Source organism: Mauremys mutica, chromosome 10 (genome assembly GCF_020497125.1).
Source record: "Mauremys mutica isolate MM-2020 ecotype Southern chromosome 10, ASM2049712v1, whole genome shotgun sequence".
NCBI classification, from domain to species: Eukaryota; Metazoa; Chordata; order Testudines; family Geoemydidae; genus Mauremys; species Mauremys mutica.
This window is the reverse complement of record NC_059081.1, coordinates 49,277,519-49,291,657: the sequence shown is the minus strand read 5'-3', so window position 1 is coordinate 49,291,657 and position 14,139 is coordinate 49,277,519. Positions and strand designations below refer to the sequence as shown.

The 14,139-nt window shown below is 42.9% G+C and overlaps 1 protein-coding gene across 9 annotated transcripts in view; it reads right to left on the bottom strand.

Moving 5' to 3' along the window:
• The window catches only part of GULP1 (GULP PTB domain containing engulfment adaptor 1), a 322,371-nt gene that overhangs the window by 275,183 nt on the left and 33,049 nt on the right, over positions 1-14,139 (bottom strand). The window contains exon 1 of one of the 9 annotated variants that reach the window (XM_045032392.1): positions 2,442-2,571. The exons of 7 other annotated variants lie outside the window; for them this stretch is intronic. The gene's annotated coding sequence lies outside the window, so the exon portion shown is untranslated. Of the gene's footprint in view, positions 1-2,441; positions 2,572-14,139 lie in introns of those variants that run through there. One more of the 9 variants, XM_045032394.1, reaches the window with a different exon arrangement.

Here is a 14,139-nt window from a genome sequence, read left to right as displayed (position 1 = left end):
CTGTTTGACAGGTGTTGCTATGAAATCATAACGTAGTTTACTTAACCTAGAGAAGAGAAAAAATAGGAGCAATGACACACAGCATCATATGATAATCTTTTCTATGGGCATTATTTTCATAGTTATTCCTATAAAGAGAGTTGACAGCTGATAGTCATTTACACCATCCTGAGAGCAGAGCATATGTATTTATATAAATGTATGTACATTCAAAGCATATTTCAGGTCAATTTCATGTATACCATCACATCTGCCCACTACTGCCTTCCTTTCAGAATAAGACAGACTTCTGAACATATTCTCAGTTACTTCAATATAGAGAAGCCTTTTCTTTTTAAAGAAGCTTACATACTGGAATCCAACTAGAAGTACTATTTTCGATTTAAATTAAAAATGTAGTGATAGTTTAAGACAATTGAGTGACTTAAAATAAAGCAGCAACAAGTTTAAGTATCAGCATTGTGGGTGTTTTTTTTTTTAATATTAAGGAACAGTCAAAGTAACTGAATTCCTTTTATGACAAATATTCAAGACTACAATTAACCTTTACTGGCCTTTGACTGACTGTCATTACCCTTGGATAAAAATAAGAAAAATGTCTCCTCAGTATTCTCATTTATTAGTAAATCTGCATTGATATTCAAAAACTTATGTCACTGTTCTTTAGTTGACTAATGCCAATCATGGTAATGAGATTAAAGTAACAGCACAGAAATAATATTGCATTTTACCATATCCTTTTAGAAGAGTATCATAAAGGTCACTGTCATCTTAAGTTTCAAACCCTCTTTGAAATTTAATTTTTTCTCCTTCTCCCTCCTGTGATTCTGAGCTTGAAATTTATGCTCAAATATTAGTATAGTCTTCACATTCCTTTCCAATTGACAAGCCCTATTTTATGGGGTTAAAATTAACTTTTCTGTTTTAATTTGGCTATGGATAGAAAAATCTTCCTCTGCAAAACAATGTGTTCGTTAGCATCAGCAGTGATGTCAGCTCATCTCCAAAACATAATTGCTATGGCTAAGCCAGGAGAAGCAAAACAAAACTTTATAGGATCAACAAAAATCAGAGAAAATGGCTTTACTATACTTTTTACATTTCTCACTAGAAAATAGGGTGTGTTTGTTTTGAAAACAGTTATTGAGAATTCAGAGGAAGTTTTCCTATCATTTCCAAAGTCATATTTGGAGTCTGAAATCCTGACAAAGTCCCTATAATTGCAAAGTTGGGGAAGAAAAACAAGCTGTGCCTGTGTTTACCTTAAGTTTTAAAGCAAATATAGTCTAATAAATATTAGAAAAAACCTGACATTCTCTTTGGGGGTATTCATTGATATATAGGATTAAAAATCCATAATCATTATTGAATTTCAAAGGTGATCTAAATTTCAGAAGTATATGCAGACTGACAATGACTGAGGACTTCCCAGCATCTCCTGAAGGCCCTACTGAGAGAAAATTAATTCCAGCACCACTTTATTTTCTATGCTATCATCACACTGGGAAATATCGCATGATTAATTCTAGTGATACAATTCAATATTGATGCAAGTGAGTATGTAGCAAAGGGCTATTTCCTCTATATTATTAGAAAAGTCTTCCACACACAAAGTATTGTACTCACTACTCTAAGATCCAAACATTCCTGCCAGGCTCCATCAATCCTTTTTCTGTTTCCTAAATCTGGTACAACAAATGCCAGTGACCCAATCCTCACCTCCCCCACCCCGCTCTCTTGGGGGGGGGGGAAGGGCAAGATTTGCAATCATTGCTAACACTAGCAAACCCTCAAAAGCGAGACGCCTAAGAGTGGAAAAGGTGCTTAGGTCGCTACAGCTGTTTCACGTTTTGGAGGGAGGAAGAGAGGGATAATTGGATGCCAGTCGTTTCCGATCTTGGCCATAAGGCAGCTGCAGCGCAAAGCCAACAAGGGAGCTGGAAGTTGCGCCGCGAGCGGCTACGGGGAGGCTGCAGGGCTCATGGCTGGATGCCCCGGGCGGAGGGGGGCCGCCCGCCCCGCGCTCACTCAACCTAAAAAAGTTTCCCCGGGAGCCCGAGGCTGCCCCGCGCCCGCTCGCGACACCAGACGCGCGCTGGCCCCGCGCCCCAGCATCACTCCAGCCACTGCGCTCAACAGGCTGCCCCGTCCCTCGCCAAACCGCGCTCGGACGCCGCAGCCCCGGGAGCTGCCCAACGCGCCCCCCTTCCCGGCCTGCGCCTGGCAAGAGCCCCGGGCCCCTGCCCGTGGAGACGGGCGCTCCGCGGGGCGCCTCCCCCTGGCCGCCGCGGCTGGCCCTGGAAAGGGCTGAAAGAGCCGCCGCCGCCAACGCCGAAAGTCCTCGCGGGGGCGTCAGACTCCTGCGGACTTGCAGGGGAGTTTGGCCGGCCCGAGTCCCGCTCGCGGCGCAGGCAGCCGCCCGAAGGACGGACGCGCGGTACCTTGCGGAGTGATGGAGGGTGGCAGCCGGGGCCGGCCCCTGCGAGGCACCCAGGGAAAGAAGCGGCTCCGCGAGCTCCCGGCTCAGCCACCGAGAAAGTTTCCTGACGTCAGGCTGGGCTTCCTCCCGCCTCCCCTCCCACCATTGATCTGCCGGAGCTGGCGCTCGGCTGCTCCCGGGCTCCCTCTGGCTCACGCCGTCTTGCTACAGCGGGAGGTGGCCTGGCTCATTGGCAGGCGGAGCGCGTGTGCGCCCCCCTCCCGCGCGCGCGTCCGCCCGCCCGCTCGGTCAGCGCCCAGCCAAGCGCCTGGGACTTTGCCCCGGGGTGGTTTAGACGGGGAATGATCCCCCTCCCTCCCCCCGCCGCCTTCCCACAGCAGCTTCGCGAGGAAAGAACGTGCCTGGGGTAACAGAAGCAGCTAAACTGTCTTAAACAACCATAGCGAGTCTGGCAGGGGGCTGTATTCTCGAAGAAATCTGCTGGGGGCGGGGGGAGGGTGCAGATTCTGGGGGGTGCATTCCCAGGGACGGGTAAGAGTAACTAGGCACAACCCGCACCTGATTGGGGTCCCCAGCTATGAAGTCACGTGGTGGCATAAGTGATGTGAGCAGGGCTCATCAAAGAGCACGGGTACAAATACAGCTGGGGAGAAGAGGAGGGGGCTCAGCAGGCCTCTTTCTACGTTAGGTAGTTTATGAAATGCCTGCCCTCTCCCCTGACCTGTTGCCACTGCTACTCATGTGGGTCTTTGAGCCTGAGTCTTGACAGTCTCCGACAAGCAGAGAGCCCTAGCAGAGGACATTGCCACAAGGCTGCATATAAGAGGGATGGCAGCTACCCTCATAACTCTGCTTGGAACAGTGCACCTACTACCACGGAAGGTGAGGGTGCTGTGTGCCTGTGGTGGAGAGTCCTGTGAAAAGCAACCACCCTCCCAGAGCAGGTACAACCCCACCCAGCTGTAGAGCCCTAGGCTAGGGTGGCAGGAAGTCTCCCACAGGAATCCCACTGGATTGGCAAGAGGAGAACTGCTCACAGAGGACATGCTGCTCATTTTGGCAAGGGACTCTCTCCTCCCAGATGGAACCCAGCCTGTCCATGGATGGAGAACAGCAGACTGGTTGCACATCAGGGAAGAGAGCGAGAACCACTGAGTCACTGAAGGGGTGGCAGCAGAGCCCTTGTCATCCCAGAATAGGGCTTGTGTGTGGGTGGTACCACCCTACCAAGCAAGGTCAAGGCATATTGAGATCAGGTCTATAGGAGCCCCTGATTGGACAGGTGTATGGTCTCACATTGCTTTAATCCAGCTCTGCTTTGGGAAAAATCTTCTGGGGGCAGAGGGAGGTGAGAAAGGGGAAGAGAAAGCAGTTTAAGGGACAGAAAGTTCTGGAGGCAGTCTGCTAGGGGGCTGCGTGATGTAGTGCATGCATTCACTGAAGATGCCTACTCTGGGTAAGGTGTTGTTTAGGGAGCACATCTACTGGAAAGTACTCCTCCACTATTGGTCAATTTGATCTTTAAGAGTACTGATGGATTCCTTGCTCTCCACAGAGAAACATTACTCATGGATAATGCTTTCATCTCCAGATGGCTATTCTAACAGATAATGACCAGGTTTCAGTTATTCACACCTTTGTCACTTGTTTGCTGGACTACCACAATATATCTGAGCATGGTGCCATTAGCACTTAGGAAACTCCAAATAGTACAGAACACTGCACCATATCTTCTCAGCACCACAGGCTACCACAAGCACATCAAACTTGGCCTCTGGTCTTTATGATGGCTTCCCATATAATTTCTAATAAAAATCAAGATCTGAGATCTTATCTTCAAGTTAATCCATAGACTGGATCCAGGGGATCTAAAAAACTGCCTAAAGCTCTGGGATGAAGTCTGTGGTCAACAACTCTGTTCCTCGGGCACAATTAAACTCTCTACAATAAGGGTAAAGAGCATCATTATAAGAGCCAGAACTTTCTCAGGGCCAATCTGAGACCATGGAATGAACTTCCCCAGGAATTCAGGACCTTTTCAAATCTCACCACCTTCTGCTCCAAGTGCATGGCCCATTTATCTGACATTGCCTTCTCTAATAACTACATAATGTATGGGTGTATATATTACACACATGCGCACACACACACAAACACCCTACCAAAACAAGACACTGCACACACTTCTTTGCCTGGAAAGAGGATAAGAGAACAAACACCACATGACAGATGTGTAGTCATATGTTATACCCTACTGGAAGGTGTTCAGGAACCACAGTAATGAGCACAGTATAAAAACCTCTATAGAGTACATTTTTTGAGCAAGTCTGCAATGAGGGATAGAAGTCTTCTGGGTAGGGGACATGCATTCCCTCTTATTCTGGCACTGGGAGATGCAAGTTAGGGGATATATATTCCTTGTTAAAGTGTGCTGTAGGGGGACACAAGCTTTAAGTTCAAATATTTTCAATGAAAGTGATGGGGACTGCAGGTTAGAGACCAAGTATTACCTGTGGAAGGACAAGAAACTCATCTCTTCCATGTTCCATTTATTCCCTGTGTCATTCTGCCATGGTGATGCCAGTAAGGAGACATGCACTCTCTTTGAAAACACAGGAAACTCATCTGTCATTCCTACACCTGATTTTCCATAGCAGAGCACCAGAGCAATCGCAGCATTTCATTTTTCATTACTCAACAAACAAACCTTGAGAGTGGCCATTTAGATAGCAGAGCAAGACATGTCACTGAAATCAGAGCAAAGTTTGTTTTAAGCAAAGTTAAGAGACAGTGTAGTTGGTGCTGCCTCAAACAGGGGCTTGCCTAGATGACCTCTCTCAAGGTCACTTTCAGCCCCCCAATTCTATGATTACTCAGAAAGATTGAGGTTGTGTCATGATGGAGAGATCATGACAAAAAAACAACAACAAAGGATACAAGTCAAATGTGTCAAGTATCAGGGGGTAGCCGTGTTAGTCTGTATCCACAAAAACAACAAGGAATCCGGTGGCACTTTAGTAACTTCAGACAAACATGATCACTGATCTGCACTAGTACCTGGAAACAGGGCTGAGGCTGAACACGATAGTCAGATTAATTAGTGTGATTAATTTTTCCATTGATTTGCAACCACAAAATATTGCTTCCAAAATTTGGATGCTGAAATGAAGCAAATTCTCACAATGTTCTCTACTGCAGGATGCAAATATCAAGTTCCTGAAAATTCAAGTTGAATTATGTTCCTAAAGAAGAAAAATAAACAAGCATCAGCATAATTTTAAATTTTCAAAATGTATAAATTTTGACTGTGGGCAATTTGCAAGTAAATCATGAGACTGTTGCACAGAATCATTCTGTACAAAGTCCCTAACAATGGTAACAATCAATCTGCCTAAATCCCAGCCCAAAGGGGAAACATGAAAATGAATATTGGGAAAGAAAATGGGGGGAGGATGGAATGCCTATCTGGATTCCCAATGTGCATCACTTTCACTGCTGCGGTTTTGTGCATGATGACTTTTTAGCATCCTGGAGTTACACCCACCTTAAGGATTTATATGAAAAGTCTAGAAAGAAAAACAGCCCTGTTACAATAATAGAAAGGTGGAAGGATGCATAATGAATGACTGAAATTTCTCATTTCATCCACAGCTGATTCTTCTTTTGAGAGGCAAAAAATCTCTAGCGCTCCTGCTGTATCACACAGGTAGTGTTGGGTGTTGTGGTGCTGTTGCTGACAGCCCCTCACCTGCATGTGCATGAAGTACTACTGGTACAGGCTGCACCAACATCTTGTTAACAGTCTAAGTTGACAGCCCATTTCATATATCTCCTATTCTGTTTGTCTGTCCAACTGTGGCCAGATGGGGGCGGGGAGAAATTATGAAGTCCATATAGGATTGCAGAAAAAAGAAAATTTCTTCATAAATGGCACAGAACTATTTTAATAATGATATTTTGAAGGGTTTTTAATAGCTTTACATATTTAGGGTTTGTTTTGTTTTTTTCATAGTGTGATTGTTTCCTGAGGTAACAAGCCATACTCAGGCAAAACTACCATCAGTTTCAACAAAAGGGTCTTATATTTAGCTTTTCAAAATGAACAGTGCAAGCTGACTTGTGACATGTGCTGACTAAGACAAACAACCTTAAATTGGTTCAATAAGTATAATACATATATATTATTTTGATAATACTAGCTCTCAACTACTCTCAAGTTAAGAAATGTAAGTTCAAAGTTTTGATCTACCTTATTTCTTATTTTGCAAAGTCATGTACATTTTTACCTGTTTGTTTTATAAAATAAAACTTCAGTAGGGTTTTGTTTTCTTTTAAGTTAAGAGAAATAAAGGTCAGCAGCTCATCAATCTCAATAGCAAAGCAAAAGTGCATGTGGGATGAATGGAAGACATTTCTAGCAAGGAAATAGGTTTTACAAGGTTATTTACAAAAGAAGTGAAAATGTTAAGGGTATTTGAAAATACATTTCAAATTTGATGACGACATATATCTCCAGATCAGTGGCACCGCTATGGGCAGCCGCATGGCCCCACAATATGCCAACATTTTTATGGCTGACCTGGAACAACGCTTCCTCAGCTCTCGTCCACTCACGCCCCTTCTCTACCTACGCTACATTGATGACATCTTCATCATCTGGACCCATGGGAAGGAGACTCTCTGGAAAAATTCCACCATGATTTCAACAGCTTCCACCCCACCATCAACCTCAGCCTGGACCAATCTACATGGGAGGTCCACTTCCTAGACACCACGGTGCAAATAAGTGATGGTCACATTAACACCACCCTATACCGAAAACCTACCGACCGCTATGCCTACCTTCATGCCTCCAGCTTCCATCCCGGGCACACCACACGAAGGAAGCACTGAGGTACAACCGTATCTGCTCTAACCCCTCAGACAGAGACCAACACCTACAAAATCTCCAGGCATTCTCAAAACTACAATACCCACACGAGGAAATAAGGAAACAGAGCCAGACGTGTACCCAGAAGCCTCCTACTGCAAGACAAACCCAAGAAAGAAACCAACAGGACTCCACTGGCCATCACATACAGTCCCCAGCTAAAACCCCTCCAATGCATCATCAGGGATCTACAACCCATCCTGGACAATGATCCCACACTTTCACAGACCTTGGGTGGCAGGCCAGTCCTCGCCCACAGACAACCTGCCAACCTGAAGCATATTCTCACCAGTAACTGCACACTGCACCATAGTAACTCTAACTCAGGAACCAATCCATGCAACAAACCTCGATGCCAATTCTGCCCACATATCTACACCAGCGACACCATCACAGGACCTAACCAGATCAGCCACACCATCACCGGTTAATTCACCTGCACGTCCACCAATGTAATATATGCCAGCAATGCCCCTCTGCTATGTACATCGGCCAAACTGGACAGTCTCTAAGGAAAAGGATAAATGGACACAAATCAGACATTAGGAATGGCAATATACAAAAACCTGTAGGAGAACATTTCAACCTCCCTGGCCACACAATAGCAGATCTTAAGGAGGCCATCCTGCAGCAAAAAAACTTCAGGACCAGACTTCAGAGAGAAACTGCTGAGCTTCAGTTCATCTGCAAATTTGACACCATCAGCTCAGGATTAAACAAAGACTGTGAATGGCTTGCCAACTACAAAACCAGTTTCTCCTCTCTTGGTTTTCACACCTCAGCTGCTAGAAGAGGGCCTCATCCTCCCTGATTGAACTAATCTCGTTATCTCTAGCCTGCTTCTTGCTTGCTTATATATACCTGCCCCTGGAAATTTCCACTACATGCATCCGACGAAGTGGGTATTCACCCACGAAAGCTCATGCTCAAAAACGTCTGTTAGTCTTTAAGGTACCACAAGACTCTTTCCTGCTTTTACAGATCCAGACTAACACGTCTACCCCTCTGATACTCAAAAATACTGTTACTGTGCCATTATATGCAAATACCATTCAGCATCAGAGAAGTTTTCAAGTAAAATGAAATACAGATTTAATGAAAATGGCAAGATTTTGTCCCAACTTCACTCAGTGATATTGAATGGGGTCAGGGTATAATTTGTCCTAAAATTGTTAGTAATAACACAATACCATTTTGAGTACAATAAAATAGTTTCCTAAACATTGATACAAGTCCAAACATTTTCAGTGCTCATTCCTTAGGCAACTGTGTTTCCCATTAAAATGTAGATGTTTTATATAAAAATGTGAGGGGAGGGGAGAGGAAAGGAATCTGTGTATGGAAATCTTTGGTTTTCTTGTCTCTAGGATATTTTCCCTATGGGAATTTCTATTTTAGTATACAACTGAGAAGAATGTAATATAAATCTATTTTCAACTCCATCTTATGCAATTCCTTGGAGGGAATAAGAGAAGTGTCATAATACATGGCTTCTTATCATTTGTTTCTTCCTTGAGAGAGTTTTTTCCCCCATCACCAAGACAACCAGTAGGATAGGATGAGGTTTAAGAGATTGAAAGTAGAGTAGAGGTACAAGAAGTCCAGAAGTAGCCCCTCTTCTTCATAATTGTTTGCATATATGATTCAGCAAAAGCATGAACATGTTTAAAAGGAAGAACATCCTGAGTCAAGGTAATAACTGTTTCACAGGTCCATTGAAGCCTTAATCCCAGGCTTTGGAGCGGAGCCCGGAGCTCGAGCGCGGAGCAGCTCCGGAGCAGCGGAGCTGCAGGTTTTTGCCTGGAGCTGGAGCAGAGCCAGAGCACAAACAAATTAATCCAGCCTGCACTGGACAAAACTGGACTAGGTTTCTTGGAGCTCTAGGTCTTGAATGTAGCAGGAAGGATGAATGAAGAATCAGCCAAACAAAAGAAATCAGGGAGAAATCTATAGAGATAGAGGGTATGGCATTCATAGTCACATTAATACAAGGGATGAAATTAAGGAGGCACACAAGGTTTGTACCAATGATGAGGTCCAAGAGATGCCACCCTTATGTTGAGTAGTACCTACCCCCTGAAGGTGTCTAAGGAGAATTGCCCAACATCACTCTCTGAAATGCTCAACAAGGAAGGACCAGAAATCCAAGAGAAGCCCTTTCATTCCTGCCACAGACTGCAGATGAGTCAACACCACATTGTGATCAGTGGTGACAAAAGCAAGTGATAGATCTAAGAATATCAGTGTAAACATGCTGGGGCTGATTCTCATTTACGCTTAGGCAATGTCATGGGGCCACTGCCCAGTCAAGGTATGATCCAGGCCCCCCTCCTTCTGACTTTGCCTTTTGAAATTTTCTCCATCAGAGTTATTAGATACAGAATGTTCTTACCCCCTTAGGCTTCATACACTATGTCCTCACAATAAACAAAGTCTTTCTCCTTCTAGGCGCTTGCTATAGGGATATCCAGGATTCTCAATCACTCTTTCTTCCTTGTTCTGACCCTGCTTCTGGGGAACCATTACAGGAGCCTTCACTTTCCCCTGTAGTTCCTTCTCCCCAGCCTACTCTGGACTCCTGCCAGAGCCTTTCCATCCTCTAGCAGTTTTCCTTCATTTTGTCTTTACTGGGCATCCCCACTGATCTTTATAGGGGCTAGCTGTCCCTCATTACACCTGAAGGGCACTGGCTTATTAGTCATAGGTGAGCTGAACCACTCACTCTTTAAAGGAGCCAGGCTCACATGTCAGAGGCGCCTTTACAGTACTCTGGCAGTGTAATAGGGGCTTTAAGGCCCCTTACACTGCCACAGAGGTGTAAAGGGACCTAAGTGTAACTGAGAATCGGGTCCCCAGGCTGATTTAGTATGAATCAAGCCTTATAAATTAATAATTAGATCATTTATCAATGCCATAGTGCAGTTTGTTCTGTACCCAGATTGACAAAGGTGAAGCAAAGCTGAGGCATCTAGACAATAGTTATTTTGCCAAAACCTCAAGAGTGGAATATTGGATGATTGTTAACCAAATTGTCAGGGCAAGTGTTGAGCAGAGGGCAATCACTTCATGTTATAACATCTGAATTTCCATTATTTCCAAAAACTCCTCTATGTCAGGCTTACTGAGGACAATTTACAGAAGCTGACACATTTAAGAAGAACTTTCTTGGAGGGGAAAATAAACAGCTGGGCAAAGGAGTATGATCTAACTTGATTCGGGGGTGGGAATGTAGTCATGCTTCGCAGTGTGAAGGGCTATTGACATAGAAGTCACAAATTATTTTCTCTCATTGTGCCTCCTCTTTTGTATTCCATTGGTTAAATGATTCATGCTGACAGTAGCATGTTGTAATCTCATGTCAAAAGTCTGTAACATCAGAGTTGCTAACAAAGGTCCTGTCTCCACTGTCCAGTCTAGCTAGATTAACTGGGGGATGATAAGACACTGGGAGAGATTTTATGGCTTAATACAGATGGCCAGTGGGCAAAGCAAATTTTCAGAAAAACACATTTTTGTTTTTGTCAGCTTTTCATGGAGAGCTTTCCCCCCAAAACCAACTCTAGTGAAAAGTGAATAAGATCATATTCAGTTAAAGGAAAAAGGAAAGAACTATTTCTGTATATGTGTACAAAAATTTGATGAATGCTCTTACATGCATTTTTGGACAATTAGAAATATCCCATTGTTTTTAAATGTATAGTTAGGGCCTTATTTTCATTAATCAGGCATGCATTAATGTGTTATATGCAAATATAAAATTAGATGAGTTTTGTAGTATGTATGCAAGGTATCCAAAGTTACTACAAAATGTATTCAAAATAGATGTGCAGTTGCACATGAACAGCTGCCCACAGTCTGTACTGCTAATAACTTGTCTTGATCCTGCTCCCATCAAAGTCAATGGACTTTCAGTAAGAGAAGACTCAGACTTTTGGCTGTTACTCTGGTTAATTTATTGCTAGAAGTAAGAAGAAAGTGAAAATTATATTGAAAACAAAAAGGTTGATACTTTTTTAGAGAATAAAATCATACAGTATTAAATATCATTTTTTTGTAATATTGTTTTCTTTCAAGTGGTCTGAGTGAAAGTATGCAGTACAGAAAGCCTCCCCCTCCCCCCACCTGAATGCTAAAAATGACTGCTGTATATTATGACTCAAAAATTAAGTGTTATGACCCAAACAACTCAGGTCAAAACATTTCAAAGAATGGCCATTTAAGTGTTTTAGGTGCCTAATTTGAGACACCTCTGGCCTGATTATGAGAGGTGCAGAGGATCCACAGTTCCCATTAATGTTAGTTGGAGCTGTGGGTCCTTGAGGCCTCGGATGTCTCAAGTCAGGCATCCACTTTTGAAAATTTGTCTCTCTGTACTCCCCAATGTGCTTTCCACACATTTCAGAGCAATGCTTAGTAGAAAGACTCAGACACTAACCCTGAAGTTAATTCCTTTACGACACAGACATTGGCAGAGAAACATTAGAAATAATTGTGCTGGCCTAACCATACCTACTGTACATATAGACACCATCGGTTTTCAAAGCCAAGTCTTTGCTAGTGATACACTCACAAATATTTATTCAAAATGTCTAAGCCAAAAACCAGTTATTCTTAGCATAAACTGAAAATGTATACGAAATTGTATTTTTAAATACTCCCTCAATACACAACCTATATTCAACAAAACCCTGAAAACTTTGCAGTTCCAATTCAGCTCCCATGGAATTCAAAGGGTGATAGATGAGGGCCCATTATTTACAAATTCCTTGTGTATATATACAGAAATCAGATATTTAGCTATAAAAGCATCGTTGTAGCCTAAGTTTTTGACAGGCTTCTGAAATAATGTATTAGAAAGAAAAGGGTTTATGAGCTTTGAGAAAACTAGTCCCCTGCCATAAACAATACCATGTTCATTAACAGTTAAATCAGTAACTAATATCTTCAAAAGGTGTTTAATAAAATAAATCAGGGAAGGCCCAGTCATTTATTTTCCATTGCTTCCCCTCCTTATGGAATACTTTGTAATATTTTATGCAAGATGCACTGGATTAAATGCACATTTATCTGCATTTTAGAATGTTTTAATTTTTCACATTATATGCGGTAAACCTAGAGACATATAAATCATGCCCTTGGTTGTACGCAAGTGATACATTTAATATGTTAGTATCAGTTGATATATTTTCTTTATATAATGTAAAGCTGAAAAATGACAAGAGAAAAAGGGAATTTGCCAGGCCGGGGAAAGCTACAACACAGATATGAATGTTCAATGTAGCAATTAATATTGAAACAGAAAGAACTGAATATTAGAAAAGAAATAAAATAAAACTATAAAACATACAATTGAGATCTGTATGGCAAAGAAAATATACATGTTTACAGCTTCCCTGTATTTTTGAACACTACGTTTTGTAGAGTAATTATCTAGGTGAGTTGTGTTCCGAAGAAATGAACACTCTTCAGTTGTAGTCGTATATGAAGTCACTGGTTAGGACATTCATCTTGTTTTATTTCATTGCTTTAACACAGAAGTCATGAGAAGTTCGTTTTTGATGTTCAACTTCCATAGAATAACTTTGTTTATGTGTTCAAACAAATGCAGAATGATAACATGAGAACATGCACTCCGCAGTATTGATTTAGAATCAAAGGGCGCAAAGAGTCAAAGGCATTAAGTGACCCTGTGTGGTGAATGGGGATCCTTTGAGTTCCCACTTCACTGTGGTTTGGGTTACTTCCCTTCTCTGGCACTCACAGCATCCTTCCCCTGCTCAGGGTATAGAAGAGTGTCTCCAACCAAGCTGAACCAACCAACCAACCCAGGGGAAGGCAGTATCAAAGTAAAGAAGTGGGGGGAGGTTTGTTAGGGGGAGGGTGCTCATGCTTTTGGGTAGTCACTTGGTCACCTCTTTAGAAAGCATATAGACTAAGCTGGCCCTAGAGTCCTGACTGGGGCTAGCATCCATCTTTAGACTCCCCCTCCCGCTTTTTGTGCCTAGTCCAGGCTGTCTCAAGGGCAGCAGGGTCCATGGCTCTTTCCCTCTTCACTGATCTAATTGCTGTAACCAGCTGACCCTGTAGCACAGCAGTTTTCCCCTAGTTACCACCTCTTCCCTTTTTAATTTCCTCCCTCCTGCAGGTGTGTCTGGATAGCACTAGCTGAAGAGCTCATTAGCTCCCTCCTTAACAGGATAAGGACATGCCTCATCACACCCTGTCATTGTCCAACTTTAAACTGCTGGAAACAAGATTTGGGATTTGTATAAAAACCTCAGTGTGCTTAGTACTATGGCAAACACAATTAAACATCTTTGTAACCCTTTATTAAAGATACAGAAAAAAATAAAGACATTTAAGGCATTTAAGATACAAAGTATTAAGTAAGGCTTTCATTTAAACAGCATTCCTTGCCCTGTATAGAGTCTTTAAAAGGAAAAACCCCTTGTCTGACGCTCTCTTGGTAGTGAAGATGGTAACAACTGTCCTTTGGGGACAAGAGAAGAAGTTAGTTGAGATGGGCTGGAGCTATCGTTGTTGCTGTTATCGGAGGGGTAGCCATGTTAGTCTGGATCTGTAAAAGCGGAAAAGAGTTCTGTGGCCCCTTATAGACTAACAAACGTATTGAAGCATGAGCCTTTGTGGGTGAATACCCACTTCATCGAATGCATGTTGCTATTGTTTTTTCTAGAAAACAAGACAAACACAAAAGGGGAGAAGAGAGACTAGCAAAGAGAAAATGCAGCCTCCGTCTCTGGTGTTGACT